General features: G+C 53.4%; 1 protein-coding gene across 1 annotated transcript in view; it reads left to right on the top strand.

The window, feature by feature from the left end:
• The first annotated feature begins 996 nt into the window (after positions 1-996).
• The window catches only part of SERPINE2 (serpin family E member 2), a 58,125-nt gene continuing 34,753 nt past the window's right edge, over positions 997-24,368 (top strand). Inside the window, exon 1 of the mRNA XM_055345700.1 lies at positions 997-1,154. The gene's annotated coding sequence lies outside the window, so the exon portion shown is untranslated. The remainder of the gene's footprint in view (positions 1,155-24,368) is intronic.

Raw genomic sequence — 24,368 nt, 5'->3', positions numbered from 1 at the left:
GGGGGACTCCCTCCAGGCTGGGTTCCTCCCGGTGGGGCTCCCTCCAGGCTGGGTGCCCTCCTCCCTAGCGGGGTCCCCCCACGCGGGGTCCCTCCAGGCTGGGTCCCTCTCCCCTTCCACAGGGTCCCCCCAGGCCGGGTCTCCCCCCCCCACCCGTCCCCTGCAGGGTCCCTCCAGGCTTGGTCCCTCTCCCCCTCCATGGGGTCCCCCCAGGCTGGGTCTCCCGCCCCCTCCCAGGGGGGTCCCTCCAGGCTGGGTCCCCCCTCCCCAGCGGGGTCCCCCCAGGCCGGTCTCCCCCCTCTCCCAGGGGGGTCCCTCCAGGCCGGGTCCCCCCCCGCGGGGTCCCTCCAGGCTGGGTCCCTCTCCCCCTCCCTCCCAGGGGGGTCCCCCCAGGCCGGGTCTCCCCGCCCCTCCCGGGGGGTCCCTCCAGGCCGGTCTCCCCGCCCCTCCCGGGGGATCCCTCCAGGCCGGGTCCCCCCCCGCGGGGTCCCTCCAGGCCGGGTCCCTCTCCCCCTCCCTCCCAGGGGGGTCCCCCCAGGCCGGGTCTCCCCGCCCCTCCCGGGGGGTCCCTCTAGGCCGGTCTCCCCGCCCCTCCCGGGGGATCCCTCCAGGCCGGGTCCCCCCCCGCGGGGTCCCTCCAGGCCGGGTCTCCCCGCCCCTCCCGCGGGGTCCCTCCAGGCCGGGTCCCCCCCCGCGGGGTCCCTCCAGGCCCCCCGACCCCCGCGGCCATGTGCTGCTCCGCGCGTCTGCCCGCGCGTCCCTGGCGCCCCCCGCGGCGTGGAGTCCCTGGGGCGTCCCCGCGCGGCCGCGGCGGGGGGGAGGGGGCGTGGGGCGCCGGGCGGCGGCGGCCGCTGCACACAAAGGAGGCGGCGGGAAGGCGGGGCGGGGCGGGCCGGGGGCGGGGGCGGCGGGAGGCGGGGGCGGGGCGGGGCGGGCGCGCGGCGATAAAGCCCCCGGCGCGGCCGCCCTGCTCGCGCTGAGGACGCCGCTGCTCGGCTGCTCGGCTGCGCGGCTGCTCGGCTGCTCCGCTGCGCGGCCAGTGCGGGCGCCGCCGCCTCCCGCTCCCGCTCCCGCGACCTGCCGGCCGCCTCGGCCCTGCGCCCCCCTCCGCCGCCGCCGCCGCCGCCGCCGCCGCGGGATCCCGAGCCGGGCTGGTGAGCACGGGCTGCGCGCCCCGAGCCGACCGCGGGCACCCGGGGGGCGGGGGGGGCCGCCCGGCGACCTTGCGGGGCTGCGGGCTGCGGGCTGCGGGCTGCGGGCCCGGGCGGCCCCGTCGAGGCGGAGCAACTTTCTGAGCCCCTCGGGCTGCCCGGCTCGGTGCCCGGCCCGCGGGGAGCGCGAGCGGCGGACCCGGGCCGCCCAGGAGGTGCGCCCGCCCCAGGGGACGCGGGAGCCGCGGGTGACGCTCGGGCGCCCCGCCCCGGACCTGGGTGCGCGCCGCCGCCGGGGACCCCGAGTCCTGCGGGGCCCTGCGGGGTCCTTCCCCGGGCGCGGCGCCGGCCTGTGCGAGCGCTCCAGCCCCCGCGGCAGGGTCCCGCCGTCTTCACCCGCGGGCTCGGCGGCCGCAGGGAGGGCACGAGGACCCCGACGCTCGGGGCAGCACCGGGTGCTGATGCGCCCGCGACCCGCGCGGGCACCGGGGCGGCTGTCTCGGAAGCGGCGCTCCACCCCCCGGCGCTCGCTGCGCGAGGCGCTGCCGGAGGCTTCGGGGTCTCTGATGAACGGGAACGGCCTCCCGTGTGTCTCCGGGGGAGGCGCACAGGCTGCCGAGCCTTGCTGTGGCCACTCTGCAGGCAGCGTCCTTCCATGTAGCCTCCACCTAAAAGGGTGTTGGAAGGCTTGGCCGCCCCCTTCGAGCCGGGAAGCAGCTCACTGCTCTGAACTGTTCGGGAGCGATTGACGTGATGGTTCTGTACCTCGCAGATTTCACCCCCAAAGTTGAGCCGAGATAGCCTGGAAGAGACGCGAGCATCGCTGATTCGCGTACTAGAGCAGCTTCAGAGACTGAGGGTGCTCCCGATGCCGTCTGCACGTCCACATCAGTCATCACTGCTGTGTGCAGCACTTCAGCAGAGATGCTCTCCAGCTGTGCGGATGAAGGTGTTAGCCTGAATGACCCAAGGGCCTTGTCAACCCCCCAACTTTGATTTCAGATGCAAACGGTGTTCGGAGACATTGTAGTGTATGGCGATTACTGAAAGTCAAAAAAGATGCCGCCCATCCCTTGATTCTAAACAAAAAAATGAATCTATGCAGAAAATCCCGGCCTCCTGTGAACTTCACACACTTTAGTGTGACTTCGAAAGAACAGAAATGACTCAGTCTCCAAAGGACATCAGTTCTTAAGTTCTGCACACGGGTGAATAGATGCCAGGGAGAGATCGAGGTGCTAGGGTTGGAAATGGGCCATGTCCCACCGACCCCTCCGCGCGGCCATCCTCTGCCAGCCAGTCATTCTCTTTCAGGGACTCTGGCTCCTGGGCTTTTGCTCCCCCCCTCTGGCCCCGAAGGCCACATGGGGGTCTATTTCCCATTTCCTTGACCATCTCAAATCCAGTGACCTCCACCCACTCTGGCAACCGAGCCCTCTAACTCCATCCAGGTCTTGCCCTGGCTCAGAGAGGCTCATCTTCTGAAATCAGAAACGCCAGCGTCTCGGCCACCAGCTCCTGCCTTCCACGCTGCAAACTGGTGCTCCCCCTGCAGCTCTTCCTCAGTGCAGGAGACCTCTTCCCCTCCCTCCTTCCTGTTTGACAGGTGACTTCAGGGCCCACTCCACTTGGACAGGAGGGGCCATTGAGTTGAAGTCTTTCCAGGTCCTACCCTGTTTCCCTCCCACAAACTTTTCCAAATTTACCCCCTCCTCCCAGACCTCTTCTTCAGCACCTACCGTGTCCAGGCGCTTTGAGTGGCCCCAAAGTGTAATAAGTAGAGCAGATTCTTGCTATCTTGGAACTGTCGTTCTTGTGGGAGGACACAGGCAAACAGCAAAACATAATTGTGCCATGGTAACATGAATAAGGTAGAATGATAGAAGAAAAATCAAACTGGGGCAGGGAACTTAGGGAAGATTAGAAAGAAGACCTCCCTTTGGCACTGCCTAGTGTCTCCCCGAGAACGCTTCCCTAATTTAACTATTTTTAGAATGCCCTAATCTCCCTTGCCCCTGCATCCCCACCTCCTTTTCAGTGACCACCGTTTCTCTATAGGCTTCTCAAATGACTTAACCTTTCCCCTCGTTCTCTGCTGTCTTCTCCGCTCCCTGTGAGCTGGCCAGAAGCTCCCCAAAGTAGAAGGCCCCACAATTCCTGCACAGTGATCCTGCAGATTCTCTCTAGACTTCCCTGTGGCACTGGGCATCTCCTTCCTTTCTGATCCTTTCTCCCTCTTTCCTAGCTGCCATGTCCCCCTGGTTTTCCCTCTGCCCCCAGTGCCTCTCCAGTACCCCCCGGGGCTACCCAGGGCTCTGGCCTGATCCCCGTTCTGCTCTGTGAAGAGTCACTGGGTGAAGCACATTCCCCAAGCCTCAACTGCCCCCAGTACAAGGTGAGTCCCAGATTGGTGGCTCCAGGCGAGTACCTACAGTCTAGGGGGCTTATCCATCCATGCATTGTAGGTGGAAAACCTGCAGGGAGGCCAGGACTGACTGGTTTGAGTTCTCACCGTCCACCCCATACCCATTTCATCATTGGCCAGGGTTGGCCGCTCTTTTTGTTTGTTTTCTTTGGTGGCGGCTCTACCAGTCGTGAGGGTATTAGAGCAGAAAGCCTCCAGTGAGGCTCGACCCGCCAGCCCTCCCCGCACGCAGCCCCAAGTCCTGCTGCCTCTGCAGCTGTGAAATCACGGCCCCCTGCCGCAGTCACTGCGGCCCTGCCCTGCCTCAGAGGCCGGGACCAGCCAAGTGGTAGCCAGTGTGCCATTTCCGGTTGACGGGTGTGTTGTTGGCCTGAAAAAGTATGCAAAAGTGAATACTAGAAATATCAAAATATCGCTTGGATTTATAACTTCTCTTAAAAATCAGGAGACCTGGAACATGATGCCCCCGTTCCCACGTGGCAGCACGTGGCTGGTGTGGAGTTTCCAGCGCCCAGGGTGCTGGCTTCTTGGTTCTCCCTGGACCTGTGGTCCTGTTTCCAGAAGCTTCTCGGCCCTCATGGGCTTCTGAGTTAGCACCCCTGGGCCAGGGGGCCATCAGAGGCCCGTGAATCCCTGGTGCCTGCCTGGGCAGCCGGGTTTCTGGAAGGCTGGCCTTGCAGCCCTCTCGGCCGTCTCCACAGGGGTGCGGGGACCTTCCTCGGGGGGCAGATCCACGTCAGCTCCTGTCCCTCCGCCTCCCTCTTGCCTCTGGGGCAAACCCTTAGGAGTGTGTGCCCAGGGCCTCAGCGCACCCTGACCTGCGAGGACAGTGGTGGTCGCATAGTCCCTGGGTGACCTCCGCCTGCGTGGAGCAGTGTCTGCCGCTCGCCACATCTCCGCAGACCTCCCCAGCCTCCAGGGTGGAGTCCACGGTAGGGAGGCCACAGCTGCCGAGGCTGGGTCGCTCCTCAAGTCACTGTGTGGATCCCCAGGTTATTGTGTGGACCTCCAGGTCACTAGGCGGACCCCCAGGTCACTGTGTGGACCCCAGGGTCACTGGGCAGGCCCCCAGGGTCACTGCGCAGGCCCCCAGGTCACTGTGTGGACCCCAGGTCACTGGGCGGATCCCCAGGTCACTGTGTGGACCCCAGGTCACTGGGCGGACCCCAGGTCACTGTGTGGACCCCAGGTTACTGTGTGAACCTCCAGGTCACTAGGCGGACCCCCAGGTCACTGTGTGGACCCCAGGTCACTGGGCGGACCCCAGGGTCACTGGGCAGACCCCCAGGTCACTGTGTGGACCCCAGGTCACTGGGAGGACCCCAAGGTCACTGTGTGGACCCCAGGGTCAATATGGATCCCCAGGTCACTGTGTGGACCCCAGGATCACTGTGTGGACCCCAAGTCACTGTGCAGACCCCCAGGTCACTATGCGGATCCCAGGGTCACTGTGGGCCCTAGGTCACCGGGTGGACCCCCAGGTCACTGTGGACCCCTAGGTCACTGGGCGGACCCCAAGGTCACTGTGTGGACCCCCAGATCACCGGGCAGACCCACAAGTCACTGTGGACCCCCAGGTTACTGGGCGGACCCCAAGGTCACCAGGTGGACCCCCAGGTCACTGCAGACGCAGGAGGGCCGGCCTCCTCCGCGTTCAGCCGGGCACCTTGCGGCAGTGGTGTGGCTCGTGGGCCAGCGGCCCGGCGTCCTGCCCGCACAGTTCACCGCCCCGCACCCTGCTCCCCTGCCTGCCTCCTGCCCCGGCCGTGGTACCGGGCCCCTGCCTAGAACTCTTCCTCCGTCACTGCCCAGTGTCTGGCTGGCTTCCCCCCCTTGCAAGGCTCGGGTCCAGCGTCGTCCGTCGCGAAGGTTCCCCGAGGTCCCGAGCCATGCCCCACGTGGGCTCGCGTGCACACCTGTGCGCCCGGCCCGCCCCGGCGCTCACACCTGGTGGTGCATCACCCGAGGCGTTTCATGGGTATCTGAACGGAACCACCGCACTTACGGTTTTTTAAAGTTTATCACACACTTTATGAAAGTGTGCTTGACTTGTGGGCTTGGAGGGGAGCTTCCCACCCCCAGGGCTGCCACTCCTGTTCTGGTACTTCTACAGCAGATATATATTTTCACGGTAAAAAAAAATAAATTAAATTAAATTAAATAGTAAAAATATTTTGGATCAGTCATGTCTTTTGAGATAGAACATTACTTAGAAAAAAGCCAAAGTCTGACCCAGAAGTACTCCTGTCCCTATGTTCTTTGTTAGCCTCATCTGAACCTCTTTTGGCTTGGTTCTGTCTTCCTTGAGATCCACTGGCTGGGCCAGACTCTGTATGTTGTGCCTTGTACAAGGTAGGAGAGCTCTCTCTGGCTTACTTCTGTGAACCTTTCCAATGATGGTGATAGGTACCCTCTTGCTGGCTTTTAAAAATAATTTTTTTAAATTTATTTTTTGCCTTGGTCGTTTTTTAACTAATATCTTTAGTCAAATTTGATGGAAAGAGCCCTAGGATGGATGAGAGTCTGGGCTGATTTGTATAGTTAATCATCTAGAACTTAATTATTTTTTGTCTGCACAATGGGTGTGATGAAATCAACAATGTCAAAAAAAAAAAAAAACAACAAAAACACCTGGGTGACTCAGTTGGTTAAGCATCTGACTCTTGATGGCGGCTCAGGTCCTGATCTCAGGGTTGTGAGATCGAACCCCGGGTTGGGCTCTGCACGCAGTGAGGAGTCTGCTTGTCCTTCTCTCTTTGCTTCACTCTCTCTCATAAATTAATTAATTAATTAAAATTTAAGCAAAACAAAATAACCTATAACCTCTTGACTTATTTTCCTTCTTGGTCCAGCTTTCTCATAAAGATCAGATCTAGATGAAATTTTTTCTTAAATGCATTATTTATCTACATGAAACCCTTAATCCCTCTCTTCGTCTCTCCTTTAAATCTATGAAATCATCCAGCTTGGCTCTTTAGTTCTCAGAAATAGCATTGAGGGCCAACATGAAGATTTAGTCTGTATCCCCACTTAAAGGCATTTATAAAAATGTTAAAGACATTGGATCCCCTGTATTTGACCCTCTTTGTAAATGACCATCTCCACCTATGAATGTGCCTGTCTTCTCTTTCCAAAACCATCGTTCCTCACAAGTGGATTGCATGTCTGATCTGAAAATCAATGTTGGGTTAAAGAAAAAAATATCCTTAGATGTGGAGTAGAGTCAAATAAACTACATTTTTAGGTTAGTTTTTTATCTGTAAGTTCACAGTTTATCTCAGAACACTGAAAGAGTAGTATGATTTAATTTCTCTTTTGAGAAATGCTGCCTCTCACCCAACAGGGCAAGTCTATTTACACAATGATTCTCCCCTTATTCTGCTGTTAGGTTTCTAGGTCTGGATGTAAGCCCAGTCCAGAGAAGTTGGCGTTCTTTCTGGGGCTCTTTTTTGTGCATGGGGACGTACACCGAGTCTAAGCCGTTCTCTTTGCAATTCCATCCCTGCATTTTGACAAACATGTCCCCTGTTTCATCCTTGAATTCCTTCAAAGGTTGGGGTGGATGCCCCAGTTCAAGATCAGCCTAAGAACACCACATACTCTTGCTTCAGGTTGGCCTCAGACTTTGCCCTTTGCTTCAGGAGGGATAATTCAAGAGCTGGAACCCATCATGCCTTTCTATTTTTATTAGTTAATTCTCGGGAGAAAGGTAATGTGAAGGAGATTTTAATATAAAAGGGGAAAAATCCTATGAAAAGGCAGAAAGGATTTCTTGTTGCAATGGCAAATCTTGGTAAATGTACTTTGTTTTATTTTTGTAATGCCCTCCCCCACTTGCTGCAGTGAGACTCTGGTAACCTGGGGAATTTCTCCTAAGAGCATACCAAAAATAGTATCAGCGCTTTCTCCCCCCCTCCCCACTTTTCCTTTCTATTTAGTGCCAACTAATATAGCTACAGAGAAAATAACCACTTGTTTCTGCCTGAGTTTTCATGGACCAAATCTTGAAAGTGGGTGTGGGTATATGAGAGCGTTTAACACCAAATATGAAGCCCACTTGGAAGTGACTAAGGTGACTGCGAATGAAAATAGACTTTTCTTCCTTTCTTTTGAGAAAATGCTATTTAAATAATGGCCGAGCTTGCTGCTTCAACTAAATTTATTTTCCATTCTTGAAATAAGGAATCCACTTGGGAAGAAACCATCTTGGGGATTTGGTCACCGTTCAGATTACATGAGCTATTAACTACTGCCTCATCTTCCGTTTTCAAGGGCAGAAAACCCAAATCACGGTTAAGTGATGCAAAAAGATGGGGTGCCAGGGGAACCTTGTGACGTGCACTGCAGACCCTGAGATGGTGGGATTGCCTCTGGCCCTGGAGGGGACTGAAACCAGAGACTTGGGCCTGTAGGGCTCTCATCTCTTTGCAGGTGGTCTTCATCCTCTCAGGGGCCAGGCCGCAGGTAGCTTCAGGCTTACCTCCCAACAGTCTAATGACCCAAGAGCAAGGAGGTGCTTCCTGCCAGTTCCAGTTGGAAAAGTCCTAGGATGGCACTTGGATTGGCGCATTTTTGTGTCATGTGCTCTTCCCTGGACCAGTGACTATGGTGAGGGGAATGAGATACTGTGATTGGCCAGGGCCTGAGTCACATGTCCAAACCTGTGGTCTGGTGGGGAGGGGAAAGAGTATTGAGAGGGGTGTGCTGGACAGGTTACCCCAACTGCCCGTGTTTTCAGTTGCTTTCAGTTGACGGCGGCTCTCTGTTGTCTCCTGGAGCCTTCTCCCCGCGTGTAGGACAGATGGTCATACCATCCACTCGCTCAGTTGGGAAAGAGGAGCGCACAGCCGCCGAAGTTTCTGTGGTCATACAGACCACCTGGATGTGTCAGTGCCAGAGCCTGAAGCCAGGTGTGTAAATGTGCAAACTGTGAGCTGGCACCATGAATTTTCAGATTTATATCTCATCAATATTTATGACTTTCCAAAAATAAGTTCTTGTCAAACCAGTGCCTCCTTCCAAAAGACCACCTTCTCTCACTGGGCGGCTCAATATCCTTCAGTAACAACAAAGCTCACGAGGTGGAAGAAGGCTAATATTTTTGCATTCTTTTGGAGGGAATATTTTTAAGCCTGTTGCTCCCCAAGCCCAACACTTCCTACCCAGTTTATTCCTTAGACACTTGTTTTTGTTCTGTTGTGGGTTTTTTTTGTTTTGTTTTGTTTTGTTTTTCTAGGACTCAAACTGTAAAATCAGTACTGACCTTTGGGTTGAAAAGGTAGGGTGCATTTACCCAGAGTTGGAGGGAGTAACTGACTAACTTAGGCCGAGCTGGATACAAGTCAGCATAACCAAACAACAAGTGTGACGTGACTTTGAAAAGATGAGTAATTGAGGGGACACCCGGGAGGCTGAGTTGGTTGAGTGGCGACTCCTGATTTCAGCTGGGGTCATGGTCTTGGGGTCCTGGGATCAAGCCCCACATGGGGCTCTGTGCACGGTGTAGAGTCTGCCTGAGGATGCTCTCTCCCTCCCCGCGGCCCCCACCTGTTTTCTCTCTCTCTCTCTCTCTCTCTCTCTCTCTCTCTCTCTCTCAAATAAATAAATAAATCTTTGAAAAAAATACCAAAGCGAACTTCACAAATGTGTGGAGACTTAGAACACTGTTTGAGATTTAACTTTTGCTTTAATAGTTTTTATTTCTTTTTTGAGAGGAAGAGCACGTGCCCAGGGGTGCTCCATGCCCAGCACGTTAGGCTTGATCTCATGACCCTGAGATCGTGACCTGAGCTGAAATCAAGAGTCGGGCACTTAACCAATGGAGCCTCCCAGGGACCCCTTATAGCTCTTTTTTTTTTTTAATAGTTGCCTTTTTTCAAAATTTGTCCTGTCTAAATGGTGTGTACCCCCCTCCCCGTCCCCCCTTGCACGGTGAGGTTCTCAGAGTAGGCCTGGACGCCGATGGACTGCTCCGGCAAGCTGCTGCCGGCCACGGCTCGAGGGCCGGAGGTTACTAGACTTCTCGGAGCCTCGGCTTCTTTCCTTGTGGGTTGGGCGGGAAGGCACCCGGGTCTTATGCTTGGGAGGATGAGGCGGAGCGTACACTTGAGGTGCTGAGCCAGGGGCTAGAGTGGGGCCGACGTGGCCACGGGCTTCTGCTTGTCGCTGTCCTCGGGGACTCATGATTGCACTGTGTCTTTGTTGTGGTAAATAAGTGACTTGCCCTGCGTGTTCGCGGGCCTGGTTCCACTGTAGTGCTGTCGGCAGGCAGGACGTCTGTCCCTTCTGCGGGCTTCCAGGCCCCCCGGGACAGATCGGAGCGAAGGGTGGCTGGTGCGCGGAATAAGCTCCCGTCTCCGCTGTGTGACCAGGCATCCTTTCTCGGGCAGCTGATTTATTTATTTATTTTTTTTAAGATTTTATGCATTTATTCACGAGAGACCCAGAGAGAGAGGCAGAGACCCAGGCAGAGGGAGAAGCAGGCTCCCTGCGGGGGCCCGATGCGGGACTCGATCCAGGGACCCCGGGGTCACGCCCTGAGCCTAAAGGCAGGTGCCTCAACCCCTGAGCCCCCCAGGCATCCCGGGTGGTTTTTTATATATATGTGTTAGTTTTGAAGAATTAATAAATGTCTCCGCAGCAGAAAAAAAATCTATTTGGTTTAATATTTTGGTCTTTGCGAGTGTGGTAGCCAGAGTCTTCTCATCTTGTTCTTGCTTTTGGGACGGTGAGAATGTTCTGTGTCCCATGGGCCGTTAATATCCAAGCACGCAGAAATAATCACTTCAGACACACACCGACTCTACTGTCAACAGACGGTCGAGTAATGATGATTTGGGCCCCTCGGTACACGGCAGAGTTCTCCACCTGCTGGCGCAGCCTCGGCGGACTTCCCCAGATAGGAAGTGGTATTTTCTGCCGCCATTAATAGGTTTTAGGATTTTACTGGCAAGCAGGTGTTTGGGGTTTTATTGAGCTCTCCGCATGTGCCCGCACCGGCCCTGTGGCCGGACGGCGGGCGAGGGGCCACCAGGGACACTGACCTGGGCGATGACACGATGATCAGAGGAGCTTCCTCTCCCTAAATGTGGGGATTGTCACCCTTTGAAATTAATGTACCGATAGACTCATATCATCTTACGCCAAACATGTGTTCATCTCTTGATGACAGTTAATTAAAATAGCAATTTGGAGGACTGGCCAGCGGTGCCGGGTGTTCACAGCCTTCCTGTCCCCGTGCAGCGCGGTGGTGACTCAGGAATGTAACGGTGAATGAATTCAGCAAGTACTGAACGCAGAGTTGTTTCTATGCGTGTGGGTTATTCAATAGCTTTAAAATTTCTTTTGGGTCAGAGAAGCATGTATTTTTTTACACGTACAACGGCAAAATCTTGCTTTTTATCTTACTCTCTACTTTGTGTTGTCATTCCGGGTGTCTCGTCTGCCCCGTCAGGAACCCTCGAGGATTGTGTGTGTGTGTGTGTGTGTGTGTGTGTGCATGCGCGCACGCGCGTCTTATCCTCCTGGGTCCTTTCCACGGTACCTGATGCAAAGGAGCCCAAAAAGAAGAAAGGAAATGAAAGAGCGTGGATCTCCAGTATGTCAAGGAGTGTCAGGCACATTTTATTCATCACCTTATTGAATCTCAGCCATCCTGGGAAGGTAGAGATTGGTGCTAGCTGGCAGGCGAGGAAGCGGAGGCCAGGCTGTGCAGAGCATCCTGCGGGGGCCCCCACCCCGGGGTAGCCCCTCCAGGTCTGTGTGCCTCCGCCACCGCCTCGCTCATTCGGAAACACGGCCTGCGTGGGGCGGCGGGTGGAGCAGCGGGGCAGGGCCACGCTACGGGGCGCGGAGAGCTGGGGACTCTGAGAACCCTGGACTTAAACCCCAGCTCTCCAGTTAGTACTTTTATGCCCACGAAAGACTTTCCTCTCTGGGCTTCATTTCCGAAGCTGGAGAATGGAGCTGATGAGGATGCTGCATTCCCCATAGACACAGCAGCATCGTCCCTGTGGCGCAGCAGGGAGAAGGCCATTAGTGACTTAAATCACGTGGCAGGGTCAGGGCTGAGGCAGGTTGGGAAGTCGGGTCACTGCTCCTGTTACTTGTCACCTCTCCCATCACTGAGTCCAGACACAGCCGCCAGAACTGCCATCACCTGTCACCCACCCTTGATTAGCCCCCAGAGCGCCCCGCTGACGTGGGGACTGTCACCATCCATCCCCGCCGAGCCACTGATTCGTCCTCCTTTTCTCTGTGCTGTTCATTTCCTTCTTCTTGAAAAGAGTTACTCCCAGAGAGCAAAGACATTCCCCAGGATGTACCTCTCGCCACACCTGCACCCACACGGGACTTCAGAGTGGCAGCCCTCTTGTGTCTGGGTGCGTTTGGCTTACGAGCTACTTTTTCCACCAGGTGCTCAGAGGCACACGGCGGTATCCACAAAATAAGCTGCCTTGGAGGATCTTCTGTATTTCCACCGAAAGGGCGTATCTGTGATTCTTTAACAGTTCCAGATGGGCACTTTCACGAATCTGTGACACTTTAATGGTTCAAGAACCCTGGAACACTGTTGTGGGCGGAAGCAATAAGGGGGTACATTTTCTATAGAGGATTTCAATGCAATAGTCAAAGATACCTCCCGGTCGCTTAGCCTTTTATTACCATCACATACCATGGTGATAAGCTCTTCTTCCCCTGGAGCAGCTCCATCATCCTGACTGACCCCAGGACTGCACTGAGCCCGTCAGAGTCCACCGCCAAAGTGAGTGCTTTGAACGAGATGTCCCAGAGGCCAGACTGGAGGGGTTAGTGTGGATGGAATCGCCGCGAAGGCTGCACAGAAGCCCTCTCCCCTCCCTCTTTCTGGGAAGGGCTCCAGGAGAGCGGTGTGTGCCCCTGACCCCAAAAGCAGCCACGGTGCCAGCGGTCGTGGGCTGTGGAAGCCCTTGACATGCATTGCCCCTCCTTCCCTGCATCCTCTTGATAACCTTGAAAGGCTGGCGGCTTACGGTCATTCTGTGGATGAGGGCAAGTGATGGATAGTCTCCAGGTCTCACTGTCCTTCTGCATGAAATAAAGGTGGGAATGCCCAGCTTTCCAGGAGTCTAGGAGGCTCAGCAGTGCTGATGCCAAAGCCCTTCACGTATGGAAGTTTCTTAAATATCAGCTACCCCTGATGGTTGTGTGTGGGAGAGCTAAGTCTGTGCACATTGTGCAACGTCAAGTCTCTAATAAACACAAATGTCTTGATAACCCTCGTGGGTGAGGCAGTCCTTTTTTTTTTTTTTTTCCCCCTTTGGCGCATTACTCTCCACAAAACCCTTTGGCTCTAAATTTTGTGGATTGCTGCTTACGGGTTTGTAGTAGTAACGATAAGAGTTAGCCATGTAGTCTCTCAGGTGCTCTCCGTGGGTAAATACAAGGAGGCGACTCCTTCATGGAGGGGACAGCAATTCTCTTAAAAAAAAAAAAGAAAGAAAAGAAAGAAAAAGAAAAAGGTTTTAGTGGGCAACTTTGAAAAGATGTAAGACACTACAATTTGTCCTTTCATTGAATGCTCACGAGTACAAGACACTAGAGAACACAAAACTGCATGAAGGCTTTATCTCTTCTGGGACAGGCGTGCAAGGCAAAAATGGTGCCAAAGTGATGCCTTAATAAGTCATTAATAGGCACCAAAATGTATAATTTTTCTCTGTGCAAAAAAAAAAAACACCTTTTTTAAAAGATTTTATTTATTCATGAGAGACACAGAGAGAGAGGCAGAGACACAGGCAGAGGGAGAAGCAGGCTCCATGCAGGGAGCCCGATGCGGGACTCGATCCCAGGATCCCGGGGTCATGCTCTGGGGCTGAAGGCAGATGCTCAACTGCTGAGCCACCCAGGCTTCCCAAAAAAAAGTGTTTTCTAATTTGAAAACTGTGTACGTGAATGCAAAATGAAAAATTTCCCCAGAATTATTCCTCAGGGAGATTGGGGATTCCTATATATCAGGGTCTTTTCAAAGTCTTCCATTTACAAAGGTCATGATAAGTTCATTAGTCAGAGTTCACCAAAAGCCCTCGTTGGATGAAACTCATGAGTGAGTCTTGAGAACGAAGAGAGAAGGGAGCGTAAGCCTGCCATCCCCTTAATCAAGGTTTATTCTGAATGTTCGCTGAGGTTGCACCATACGAAAGGGTTTACAAAAAAAGGGGGACACAGAATTGGAATACGGATTTAGTAATTATTCCTGAGGTCATGACTTCAGAATTTCCAAATTTTGAATGCCGTGCTCTTTAAGGTAATACTGATCACTGTAATAAATAAGCCCGAATGTGAACCATGGCACGAACTTCCACTTGAATAATGCCCAAAAATGGGCATGTATGTCCCAAATCTGGTGATTCAGGGAACCGGCCCCTTTCCATCTTTTGGCTCCGCTAATTTAGCAGGCAGCCCCCAAGGCCATGGTGCATGTCAGCGTCAAGCTAGCGGACACAGAAGGATGACGGAGGATTGCGTTCGGTGGCTCCTGATGGGCCAGGTCCGAGGGGGCGTAAGTCACTCCTGTCCCCATTTCACTGAGTATGTTCCCGTGTCATGGACGCTCTGCTGTCCACGTACTGCAGCAGCTAGGAAGTGTAGCCCCAACTCGTGTTTGGAGAGGAGAGGACGGGTTTGCTGAGGAGGTAGCTACTCTCCATCGAGCGAAGTTTTGCAAAGACTATTAAGGCTCACATTAAGAAGCCAAGCAGTCAGTGGTACTCCGGGGCCATCGTGAAGGGCAAGGCCACTGTCCCGGTGGCCCGTGAAGGGCTTCTCGTGGCCTAGGAGAGATTTTTCAGTGACAGTGTGGCACATGGATTTGAAAAGTGCCGTATCACAGGCAACTTGGGTGGAAAGGAGATGATGTGCTCGGCGGCGAAGCGGTTGGACACCTCAGCGCGATGACAGGCCCCGAGACGATGTCGGGAAACCTCCGAGTTAAGGTGCTTCATGGGAGGGGAGAACAGAAAGAAAAGTGACCCCTTCTGAATCACAGCGTATGCTGCTTCACACGCTCGTTGAGGCTTGTGTAGTCAGGGAGGCCAGAAGTCGGGCGGGCAGGAAGGGGACGTGCTGTGCATCTTCTCGCTGGGGAAGGGGGGGCTGCCAGAAAGGGGAGGTGGCCATCCACGAGCACACGGGCCAGTAGGACCCGATCAATGAAAGACTTTCACCCTGCAAGACGGGGCGGTGGGGAGGGGGGCTTTGTGGGGCGAGAGAGGATCATTAGGGACCCCGGGAATGGCACGTGGGAACAAGAGAGAAGGCGGGAGCTGGGAGATGGGGTCTGTGTCAATGCTGAGCTCTGAGAGGAAACCAGGGGACCCAGGGGCTGGACAAGGGAGAGGCAGGTGCCCTGGGTGGAGAGGCCTCTGGCCACGGTGGCGTGCGGGCCTTGCCATGTGGCAGGGGCGGATGGCTCGGGCCCCCTGCATCTCTGTTCCCGCAGCTGCATCCAGAGGCACTCGCGTGACCCTCGGTGAGCCGACGTGCTCACTGGCTGGGGACGCGGTGGGAGCTCTCCGGATGGCCTTCCCGCAGCCCGTCTCTGGCGGGTGCTGTCAGCGCCGCGGCTGGTGGCGCCAGGCCTGGGGCACGTGCCCTTCTGGAACGCGACCTCACCACCGGAGCGGGCTCACCCCCGCAGCCCGAGCTCGCCCGTCAGCACCTCAGAGCACAGGCCACACGCAGGTAAGGGGGACTCTGGTCACGTCATGGATTTTAGTCCTTGTTCTGCCTCCGCGCTGGACGCCGGCAAGTAAAAGGCTGGTCTTGGGAGGAAACGCTGCGTGGTGCGTACAGCTCGTCATGTCGGGGCCGGGGACCAGGTCTCCTGTCATCCTTCCGGTGACCTTCTGAGGGATGGGGTGGGAGAGGAGGGTCGCCCTTGATTTTACAGCTGAAGAGACCGAGTCGAGGGCACTTGTGGTCCTTTGCCTGACGCAGGCAGGCCTGGGCCTGCACCACAGTTGTGTTGATGGGGGCGCAGCTTCCTTCTGTGACCAGCCGAGCCCCGGGAGCCGCTGGCAGGGAGCACGGCAGGAGAAGTAGAGGCAGGCTAAGGCAAGGACCTTGGTGCCCGGGAGCCAGAGGCCGCGTCCGAGCCATGCGTCCGTCCCATCACTCCGGCCCGTCTCTGAGCTTTGCAGAACTTCGCCTGCCAGACACGTGGGTCAGTATAGACGCGTCGTCCCTCCGAGTACTCCTTGGGGGTTTTGTGTGTTTACCTGTCTCTGCCCCGAGACGTGGGCCGGCAGCAGGCAGCGCAGGAGCGGCCTGTCCTAAAGCCGTCAACTATTTCCTCTTACCCTCTCCGCCTCTGTTCCCTCTTCCTACCCGGGAAGCGTTTCTAGATCCTGTGCCGATAGATTCGCGTATATTTGTTTTGGAAGACGCCCGCCTCCTGTAATTTCCCCCCCAGAAGTTAAAATGAGGGGACCAGGGGACCATTTGCTCCAACACCCATTCCCGGCCTCTTGTGTGTGACCGTTTCACTTGCTGTAATAAACGCAGAAAACCCGGATGGGGTGGGCCTCATGGGTCTCTGCAGAGGCCGTGCCTGGGGACGCCTGCATGGGGGGCCTTACACGCGCTCCCCTCCGCCTGGCACGCGTCTCGCTGCCGCCCCGGGGGATTTCATCCGGGCTGCAGGGGCTCGAACCAGTCAGCCTAAGAGTGTTTGTTTTCTCGGGGTAACACAGCCCTGCTAAAGGCACCGGGTGAAAAGTCGCTCAGAGCATTAAAACCCTCAGTCATCAACCCATGGCCGGAAAATTTCGAAGTGGCTGGGGCTTGAGGGAAGCAAAGTGGCTTGAATGTGTAGGGCGCTTTAAGACAGCACTTGATTGCACGTTTTAAAATAGGGAATGCAAATTGAAATTCCTCCCGGGTGCTTTAAATCATGCATTATATGTGCAGTATTTTCAATTAGCCGCAGAAAAAATATGTTCCGTGTGGCTCTATTTTTACAGCTGGGAATTGCTCTGAGAACACAATTGACTATTTCATACATGCGAGATTTATTTAAATGACTCACGGGGCATTTGCAGTTTAACCAATAATTGAAAATATTGTTGCAGTGTGGCAGGTAGAACTAGGATGTCATTTCGCATTCCCGAAGAGGCGCCCCAAGCTCGGCAGCGTTCCATTAGTCAGAGGGCCAGGCAGTGGACAGGGAGTGAGCGCGGTACTGAGACTCAGTCCTTCCCTTTGCATTCCTGGGCTACACGCCCCCCCCCCCAGAAAGACTGAGGATGCTTGGCCCACTGGGGGCTCTCTGGGTGGTGCTCCCACGAGAGACCCCCAACGTGAAGATGTGGTCTTGTTTCTCTCGTTTCTCTCTCCTACCTAGTCTCATGCACTGGACATGACAAAAGATCAGGTCAGGTGTAGGGAACCCCGTCCTTCCCCCAGCTCTTCTCTTGCCCCCCCTACCCCCCCCCTCCACTCTTTGCCGGCCATTTCACAGCAGACCTCAAGTACTGATGCAGGAAGCTGAGGTGGCTCTCGGGATGGACCAACCGGCCTCTCCGCGGCCGTTCATGACTATTACTGGGAAGCCGGAGTGCGTGCTCCCACCGTAATGATGTTGTAAATGGCGGTTAGGTGATTACTGAAATGCATTATTGCTCAGTGCGACTCAGACAGAGGGTAGGTTAATTAGGTATTTTGTGGTCAGCATTAAAGTCCTAACCACCAATTTCTAATTTTTCTCTGCATCAGTGGTTCTCAGCCAGAGTGATCCTTCCTCCTACCCCCGGGACGTTGGTTAAGGTCTCTGGATATTTGTCAACGTCTCCAGACATTTGGTTGTTGCAATTGGTGGTTGGGTGGGGGGGCGGGTGCTACTAGCATCTAGTGGGTAGAGGCCAGCAGTGCTGCTACACGTCCTACGATACACAGGATAGTCCCTCTGACAAGGAATTATCCAGCAAAAAATGTAGTGCCCACGTTATGAAGCCTCGCTCTAGAATTTCTTTAAAAAAAAAAAAAGACTTCCCCAAATATTTTAGAATACAACCTGCCTCAACATCTTGTGAGCCACCTCAGTGTCCCATGTGCCATGTTGGATGCACGGGAAGAGTGGCAAACAGGACACACAGGGGCCTCCCCTCACTCACAGGCATGAAGAGAGGGGGAGAGGCAGGTGTTCCAGGCAGGGGGCCATGGGCATGGAGGCCCAAGGCTGGAAAGAACCTGGCCTCTCCTGTGACCTGCCAGGAGACACGTGTGTCTCTGGAAGGAAGCCAAGTCCAGACAAAGCAGGTCAACTCACGGGATGTGGGAGGGAATTTTATTTCATTGTAAGAGTCAGGGACACCTGGTCTTGGTGCCAAGGGTCGTGGTCAGCCTTCCTGGTCAGCAGGGTCACTGGGACAGTACACACAATGGATCGGGTGTCAGACACGTTCTACTCCAGAAATGCTGGTGACTTGACTCTGAGGACAAAGGAGAGAGAGAGTAGACTGTCCAGGAACTATGTCAGAGGGAGAATGGTGGCAGCAGTTGTTGGTGGTTCGGGTGAGGTCCCCCCTGGGAAGGGGGACCCGCCATACTTTCAGCTTAGATTTCTGGATGGTTGGGGTACTGCACCACCTGGGCTGTAGAACCTGGAAGAATGGCAGGTTTAGGGATGAATATGTCCTTTTTCCTCGCATCTTAGAATTTCTATGAAGATGGATGAAGGGACTCCTATATATCTTCCTCCTTAATTTTTCTTTTTTTAGAGGAAACTGTTTGAGTCAGCTCTGCTTGCTGAAATGTAAGGTATTTCTCCTCTATTACCTCTGCTCTCAGCTTGCCACCATAATAGGCTTTCCACTATAGCTCAGAATTATTTCTAAATGGCTTCTTTGGGAAATCATCAAGCATTTTCTGTATTAGATATATTTTTTAATCTAAGCAAGTAAAACAGAGATGAGAGTCGGCTCGCAGTCAGACTTGCACCATTGAGGCCCTCAACCACTAGGGCAGGTCTCATCTGGCTTCACTGCACTAAAATTTTTAAAAATGGTTTTAATCTAATCCCACCCTATTTCATGTTTAGCTGGGAGGAAAACATTTTTTCTTATTCATGAGCCTGGCAGTCTTGGAAAGAACACAAGGAAAGTCACCAGAGTCTGAGCCCATTTACAAAGTCACCCAGTGACCATCCATCATTTCCTGACCCCATCACCAGGGCCGTTTTTGGAGGCTGCATGGACCCTGGCTGCTGCCCCCTAGAGCATGAGGCCACCTTCCCTGAGGACTTGTGACCAGCTGTCAAGCCCTGATAAAGTCACATACTAGACCTTTGAATTCCTCCTACAGCAAAGAAATGAAGGAAATGGCCCGTGACTGAAAAAAAAGACAAGTAAATAGAAAAGTCAGTTTTTAAAATTTGTCTTGATTTTTAGAAATTGGAATTTGGGGGTATTTTGCAATTGAGGGAACTATGAAGATAGGTTGGTGTGTGGGCCTTGAGAAGCTGAGGAGAGATCCAAGGACTCCTGAGCCACCATGACGATGGTAGTAAGTGGCAGTAATGGCAGAACTGGCTTTGGTCGAGCTCTTAGTATCTTCAAGAACTGTCCAAAGAGCCTGAGATGTGTTACCCATTGTTATTCTTCACAACAGCCCATAAGACAAGACTGCTATTATATGTACCCATTTCACAGATGAAGAAACTGAGGCACTATGCTGCAAAGTCCTTGTCAAAAGTCATATAGTAATGGAGCTGGGATTTGAACTTGGTTGGTTTGTCTCAGGAGCCTGCAGAGGCCAAGAAGACTAATCAGGGAGTTATGAAAAGGCATAAGTATGCAAAAACATATTTTCAGTATCCTTTTTTAGAATATTGAGGTTTTTTTTTTAGCATGCTTGCAGGATCGGGAACAATTAAAGTAAATTTTAAAAAGATCTGCCTTTAGGTGCATTTGTTTGACAGAAATTTTTAATTAAGGATTTGAGTCTTACTTTTTTTTTCTACTTTGTATATTGAGATAGTTGTAGATTCGTATGCAATTATTAAAAAAAAAACGATGCAGTGGGATCCCATGCACCCTTTCCCTATTTCCCCTACTAGTAACACGTGCATAACTATACACGACGATGAATACCGCAGCTGGGAAGCTGACATTGGTACAAGTCCTCCATCTTACTCAGGTTCCTACAGGCACTCACTGGTGCGTGTGCATTTACTTGTCTGCAGTCTTAGCATGTGCAGATTTGTGTGCCCCCCACCACAGGGGAGGTAGCATCAAGAGAACCTGCTCCATCATAAGGACCCTGTGTGTCTCCCACCCTCCCTGGTGCCTGGTAACCACTAATATGTGGTTTATAATTTTATAGACCTTTGTAATTTTGTCATTTTAAGAATATTTTGTAAATGGAATCCTATGGCATGTAACCTTTGGGAATCGACTTTTTTCACTTAGCCTAATTCCCCTGAGATCCATCCAAATTGCTGAGTGTACCAGTAGTTCATTCCTCTTAACCGCTGAGTGGTGTCCCATGGTGTGGATGTGCTGCAGTTTTTTAACCATCCACATGGGCTGTTTCCGGTTTGCGGCTATTACTAATAAGGCTGCTATGAACGTTTGTGTAGAGGATTCTGTGTGAACACGAGTTTTCATAAATGTGCAGGATTGCTGGATTATATGATTGAATGCACATTTAGCTTTGTGAGAAACTGCCAAACCACTTTCCAGAGTTGGCTGTGTCGTTTTACATACCCACCAGGGCGAGTTAGCCTGTCTCTCTGCCTCTTCTCCAGCATGTGGCATGATCACTAGCTTTTATGTTGGCCCTTCTGATAGCTGTGTAGTGATGGTCCGTTGTGGTTTTAATTTGCATTTCCCTAGTGGCAAATGACGTTGAACACCTTTTCGGGAGATTGCTTGCCAACTATAGATTCTTTTCAATGAAATGTTTGTCAGTGTCTTCGTCCATTTTCTGATGGGACTGTTTGATTTTTCTTTTAATGTTGTATTATCTGAGTTCTTTATATATCATAGATACTAGTCCTTGGTCAGATATGCAGTTTGCAAATACTTTCTCCCAGGGTGTTGCTTGTCCTTTCGTCCTCTTTGCAGAGTCTTTTGCAAAGCAGATATTTTTTAATTTTGATGAGGTCTAGTTTATCAGTTTTTCCTTTTCTGAGTCTTGCTTTTAGTATCAAGTCTAAGAACAAAGAAGGTTTTGACTCCTGCCTCTGCTGATGCAGCAGCCTGATTGTTGAAAAGAAGGCAGTGGGACAAGGTGGACATTGGTTCTCCCAGCTCCCGTCTGCTTTGGCCTCTGGTGGCTGTCATGTGAGCTGGTTGTCACAGGGTAGATGTTGTCTTGGAAACACCGTAAGATGATGATGGTGTGAAAAGAACAGTATTTCCAGAATCTCAGTAGTTTCCAGAACCATTTACGACACCTCCTAACACAAGATGTTTTTGCACATGAGGTCTTCCGTCTGGAATAGTCCTTCCCACCCCCTCTCTGTCCCCCTTTGTCCCATCATATCCAGCTCAGCGTCAGTGTTCTCCCCCAACCCCCGATGCAGCCCCCCTCGGAGCTGTGCCTCAGCCCTGCTGATGCGTGGAGCCGACAGCCCCTTGCTGTTGCGCAGGGCTCTCCTGGGCCCTCGAGGGTGTTGAGCAGGGTTTCTGGCCTCTGCCTTCTAGAAGCCAGTAGAGCCCCCCACGCCCTGTGGTGACAGCCAAAAATGTCTGCAGATGTTCCCTGGGGGACACACCTGCCCAGGTGGGGCCCCTTGGCTCCAGGCCCTCAGCTCTGGGAGAGTAGGTGCTGAGTGTGTCTTGCCCGTGTGTCGGGTTCTGACCTCAGCACTGTGCCCGTCACGCTGGTGTCCGTTAACGTTTGTGAAAAGTAAGTGGACAAATGGCAACTGCCATCAGTCCTTCACGAGGCGGCCGGGGAACTCCCACCCTGACATCCGAAGAGCCGAGCTGTGGATTTTGCACCCTGGAACCTGGAGTCGTCTCTCTGCAGGTGGATCTGGGCTGCCTTGGCCTCCCCAGCTAAGCCCAGGGTGCCCGAGTCCTCCCTGTCCTGCCCCATTAAAGCCCATGTCCCCTGGTGGCCAGCACGGGGCCCCGCAGCCACCAACTCCCGGCCTCCTCCGGAGAAAAAGAGGGTGTCCTGCAGGGGCATTGGGGGGGGCGGCACGGGGCCCTGCTGGAGACCCGAGTCCGCCTTCCCCCGCTGGGTCCCTCTCCCTCAGGCTGGGCCCTGGTCCCTTTCACCAGGGAAAGGAGGGAAACAGGATTTGGGCTCAGTTTTGCTGAGCAAAGCTCATAACCAGATGCAGTTAGTTTCAGCAAGTTCCCAGGGGGTGAGCCCAGCGGCCACAGGAGGATCGAGGAGGGTTGAGTGTTGGCGCCCTGTCTCTGACCTGGTAGGCCTATCCCCCAAGTCTGAATGCTGGAGCGGGCCCGGGCCTAGCAAACAAGGCTGCAGTGGGGGCGGGGGAGCCAGGCAGCAGTTTGGGGGACAGGGCCTGCTCCGGCAGCCCCGGCTCCCCACTGCCACCGCCTCCAGGGGAGGCTGGGGCTCCTCCTCTCCCTCCTCTCCCTCCTCTCCCTGTGGGAGAGGGCCTGGTGGAAGGTTCTTCCCGGGGCTCCTGGCTGCAGCTCGGTGTAACCCCGGCGCCCCACACCCCGGCCGCAGAACATCTCTACAACAGGCTGGAGGTGAACGGGATTCCACGAGGGGGGCTGACAGCCCAAAGCTTTCCTTACTGGTGACACGCCTCCCCGCTGAGATTCCCCGAAGGGAAGCTGTGGATTCCGTCTTTTCCCACATGGAAAAGGCTTGGATTGAGAACCCTAGGGAGAACCACCATGGTGTCAGGGCAGGAAACAGTCTTGGACTTCAGACTGAAGCCTGGATTCTAAATGAAGGAGAGTCAGGGTGTCCTGGAGCCAGCCAGCGTGGGGGAGAGTGGGAAGGTGTGCTTCCTTGTGCTCAGGCAAGGCTCTCGCCCTTGTGTAGGGAGTTGTCTTGCTCATGTAGGATGTTTAGCAACATCCTTGACCTCAACCCACAGGATGCCGGTAGCACCTCCTCCCAGTTATGACCACCCAGAATGTCTCCAGACATTGCCAAATGTCCCCTGGGGGGCAGTGTCACCGCCCTCCCCACTGAAAACCACTGCATTGAGGTAACAGATATTCTGTTCAACTCTTGTGCCTCATAAAGCTGTGGCCACTTGTTTACTCCCAGTATTTGCTAATTGAAGCACAGGGCAGAGAGGTAGAAGGAAGGCGGTGTTTCTTCCCCTTTTCTTTGGTTGACCCTTTAAGCCCCATCACAGGAAGCAGCATGACATATTGGCCAAGAGTGTCAGTTTTCAGACATATCTTCACTGCGTACGACCTGTGCAGGCTATTTAAGTTTTCTGGGGCTCTGGTCTTTTCCCCTGGAAAGTGTAAATACTAACGCCTCCTTAAGTTGAAGAGTCAGCTAGATGTTGAGGGCACAAAACTCTAGGTACAGTGTCTGGTGTGTAGTAGGCATTCAATGAAGGATGACACTTTTTCTTGAGTACCTGAGGATGTACTCCACGAGTTCGTTTTCTTGTTGTTGTTGTTGTCATTGTTGTTGTTTTAGAGAGGGAGGGAGCAGAGGAGAGGAGGTCAGAGGAAGAGGGAGAGAGAGAAGATTAAGCAGGCTTCGCCGTCCAGGGTGGAACATGACACAGGGCTCGGTCTCATGACCCACGACCCTTAAGATCCTGACTGAGTTGAAATCAAGAGCTGGATGCTTAACTGGCTGAGCCACCCGGGCGCCCCTGTATCCACAAGTTTTAAGCAAATTGGAATTTTTTTTTTTTAATTAACACTAACAGGGGCACCTGAGAGGCTCAGTCGGTTAACTGTCTGCCTTCGGCTCAGGCCATGACCCCAGGGTCTTCTGCTTCTCTCTCTCCCTCTGCCCCTCCCCCACTACCCCTTCTCTTTCATACAAATAAATGAAATCTCTTAAAAAATTTTAAAAAATAAATCAGCACTAGCAGTTGCTGCTGCTACTTGATATAGTGATCAGAACAGTTAATAACCATTGAAATACAACGTGTTTCATCCAGACTGAGTTCCTGGTATATGCCAGGGACTATGGTAAATGCAGGGAATAAAAAAAAATTGTAAACCATAATCCCTGCCTTTGAATATCTAATAGGTAGATTTAGCCATATAAGTGTGTTGAATCATGTTCATTGAAATAAAGCCATCAGTTATGAAAAAACTCACCATGAAATGGTCTGTGTGTTGGAATGGGGTGTGACATGCATCTGCGGGTGTATAAATGGATCCACTACAAACCACGAGAGACTAACTTTGGGAAACACACAAAGGGCTGCAGTAGGGGAGGTGGGTGGGGAGATGGGGTGGCTGGGTGACAGGCACTGAGGAGGGCACGTGATGGGGTGAACACTGGGTGTTATACTATATGTTGGCAAATTGAATTTAAATTTTTAAAAAATTGTTGAATCCTGCAAAATAAATAAATAAAGGGATCCCACTCTATCTCTCAACTCTTTCTCCTTCTCCAACAACTACCATTTTTGTACTCAGGCCTGTACGACCCTGTGATTTAACCACTGTTCTTGTGCTCTGGAGTCTTTTCTGCCCCCCCCCCCCCCCACGATACATCTCACCTGATCTAAGTTCCAGCTGATGTGGTTTTATAAATGAAAAGGGACACTCGTTTTAAAGCGATGTGTTCACTGTAGAAATTTTGAAAAATACAGAATAGTATAAAGAATGATAAAC

The sequence above is a fragment of the Nyctereutes procyonoides genome, unplaced genomic scaffold (genome assembly GCF_905146905.1).
Source record: "Nyctereutes procyonoides isolate TBG_1078 unplaced genomic scaffold, NYPRO_anot_genome, whole genome shotgun sequence".
In the NCBI taxonomy this organism is placed as follows: Eukaryota; Metazoa; Chordata; class Mammalia; order Carnivora; family Canidae; genus Nyctereutes; species Nyctereutes procyonoides.
Note: the sequence above shows the minus strand (reverse complement) of the source record. Positions and strands in the feature narration are given on the sequence as shown.